The 3,204-nt window shown below is 31.8% G+C and overlaps 1 long non-coding RNA gene across 1 annotated transcript; it reads right to left on the bottom strand.

Moving 5' to 3' along the window:
• Positions 1-817: 817 nt before the first annotated feature.
• On the bottom strand, positions 818-1,340 carry LOC142636154 (uncharacterized). Its single transcript, XR_012844263.1, has 3 exons — positions 1,316-1,340; positions 1,158-1,208; positions 818-856 (listed from the first exon to the last, which is right to left on the bottom strand). It is a non-coding gene; the product is annotated as an uncharacterized LOC142636154 (long non-coding RNA).
• Between the last annotated feature and the right edge of the window lie 1,864 nt (positions 1,341-3,204).

Raw genomic sequence — 3,204 nt, 5'->3', positions numbered from 1 at the left:
TCAATTGGATGAATAACAGTGTTGAATAATAAAATTTTTGTCTAGAGGATGAGAAGGCATAACAAAAGTAAACATACAAAAAGGAATGAATTCTAACATATCCTAAAAATCAGCCTATTTTCATTGCCTTTAAAATAAAAAAACAACATTTCCTACAACTTTCTAGCTTTTACTCCTCTCATCATCAATCTATACTTATTAGTTGCATACTTGTCAGGAATCTTCTAAGTTGAATACTCATCATTTATCTTTCAAGTCAAATCACTTTTGTCTTGGATTTAGTTGTGTAAAACCATTTAAGAAAGAATTCTGCAAAATTAGATATGGACATTTTCAATTATTAGTAACAAAGTGATAACTATTGATACAGATAAATAAACATAACTAATGAGGAATAAAAAAAATTAAAATAGCAAGTATATTTACCTAACTTAAATGATTCAAGCAATCGTTACTTTGAAGCATGCTTGTTAAGCTAACATTTGGAGAAGCACCGCTCCAATAAGAAAAAGGGATCTACATTCAAATTATCTCAACATCAAATGGTAGATATTTATAAAAATGAAATAAATGTGCATAAATCATTTTATTTTATTTTTTACTTGTACCTGATTTGATAGTTGAAAATGATTTGAACTACTGGTCATTGGCATGCCTAGAGAATGGAATACCTATAAAATACTATAAGAGATTAAAATGTATGATCATTTAAAAATAAATAAAAAAGAGGATGCAAGGGGCTTAGATCATACTTGATTATTGTAGTTCTCATCCATGGGTACATTTGATGGGTGCATCGGCTGGCATAGACTTGTACTTTGTGGTGCATATGTTGAGATTTGTGAATTAGTGACAACTGTTGCAAGGCATATAGTGTTATTTTTATAGAACTATAATTATAGACAATGCAAGTAATAAATTTTTTTTTTGATAAACTTCAATAAAACTTCATTAAGAAAGTGTAGAACGGGGGGGGGGGGGGATGTTTGCCTTACAAACTTTGACTAACACCAATTGCAGACTAATAATGTTATTTTCATAGGACTTATGGGCTACATATAGTACATTATTGACAACTATTTCAAAGGCAATATAGACAAGATAACATGTATATAAGAGTTGACTGTGTAAAATTATTTATGGATAAAAGTCAATACCTTCTCTAACATGACCAAAGTTTGCTAGAAGTCCTCTTGTGGGCAATTGTTCTAAAAAAGAGAGAGGAAATACTGGGCATTATTCACAACAAATAAATAATTGAATCATTGAACTAACATTTTTTTTCAATTTAAAATTTAAAAACAAAAATTCTTACTTGATCTCGTAATATCTTTTAATGCCTTCCTTTTACACTTCTCCATGTTGCTTTTCATTCTGGCATTTGTTACTCCTTTTGGTCGCACACATGGAGGATTTAATATCAGCGAATTATTGAGTGAGCAATTTGTCTTCTCAACATCACGAGAGATGGTATTATCAACAAAACTATTTTCTCTTTCACCATCATCTCTTGCCACATTTAACACCCCCATATCTTTTTCAACTAATTCTATCATCTCTCTAATTTTCTTTTGCACATTTCAGTATGTCGAGTTGTTGCTGTACTTCTTGTGAAAATTTCATAAACTGAGCGCATTAATTCATTATGACGTGAAGTAATTGACAAGTTATCATTTGTATCGGTTGATTTTGCATGATCACATACAACACTATCTTTCTTTGCATCTTTTGTCCATCGTTTCAAAATATACTGAACAGGAAGCTCTGTTATATTTTTTACAATAAGTATTCGCAATGCATGTCGACATAGTAACCCCAATGTTTCAAACATTTTACAACTACATGTTACAACATTATTTGAGGAGTTAAAATGGACAACATAAACCCTCCAACCACCTCCTTCAATGACTTCATAGGTGGAAGACACTCCATTAAAATTAACATCTTGGTGTGTGACCCCCAAAGTAGAAGTAATTTCTAACTCAAATCTTTTAATTATTGTACGAGTATAAACAAATGATACATGTTGCAAAAGTCCACAATTTTGGACTATTTGAAAAGATGTACCTTGTTTGCAACGAAAATCTTCTTCTAACTCTTCCATGCACATATTTTTTGAAGCTTTGTCATTCTCATGTACAAATTCTGTTAGCCTCATTGTTTTGCGTGCCATATGTTGAAAAACATTATTTGTACTCTCGCTCTTGGATGAAGCTTTCATTCGGCAAAATAAAATGTTATGACTAAAAACTAAACGCCACCTTTCACGATTTTCATATAAGGTGCTAAGCCACTTATTGCCCACCAAATTGTAATCTTTAAGCAAGGCATCCCAACAAGACTGAAACTCTATTTTTGTCTCACAATGATAGAGAATCTTATTAAATCTACTCCTAAATTCAGGATTCCCATAATGCCTAGGTAAATTTTCTGCAGCATTTTTTGAGATATGCTATAAGCATAGGCGATGGCAAGTATCAGGAAGCACAACTCTTATGGCATTCTTCATTGCTTGACATTGGTCACTAAAAATTGTCCTTGGTTTTTTATTTCCCATTGATTCCAAGAATGTTTCAAACAACCAAGTAAATGAAGCAGTTGTTTCATCCAATAGAAATGCACAACCAAAAAGTACATTCTTTCAATGATGGTTGACACCTACAAATGGGGCACATATCATATTATACTTGTTAGTTCGTTATGTAGTGTCAAAGCATATTACATCTCCAAAAGAAATATAATCAATTCTTGATCTACCATCTCTCCAAAAAAATTTTGTCATTCGATTTTCTTGATCAACTTGAATTGCATAAAAAAACATAGGATCTTCTGCTTGCTTTGGTTTACTAAACTTTGAGCATCTCCAACCTCAACATTAATTAACTTCTGCTTGTTCACCACATTATAGCAATCTCATTTTATAAACCCAACATTTTCAAATCCCTCAACTTCCTCAACTAAATAGGAATATGTACTTGTTGTTCTTATGCCTGCTTCTTTGAAAGTTCTTATTACACCTAACTGAGCATCAGTAATTTTTCGATTCGACCTTAAAAACGGCATTTCTTCAGGCTTTGCAAGCTCATGATTATGATTAGGATTGAAATGAGTAACCTTCTACTCACCATTTGTCACTATAAACCGGATACTAGCTTCACAACTAGTCCTAGTTTGTAATCTTTTGAATTTCTTATCATTCAAATG

The sequence above is a fragment of the Castanea sativa genome, chromosome 5 (assembly GCF_040712315.1).
Source record: "Castanea sativa cultivar Marrone di Chiusa Pesio chromosome 5, ASM4071231v1".
NCBI lineage: Eukaryota > Viridiplantae > Streptophyta > Magnoliopsida > Fagales > Fagaceae > Castanea > Castanea sativa.
This window is presented reverse-complemented; position numbering and strand designations above follow the sequence as displayed.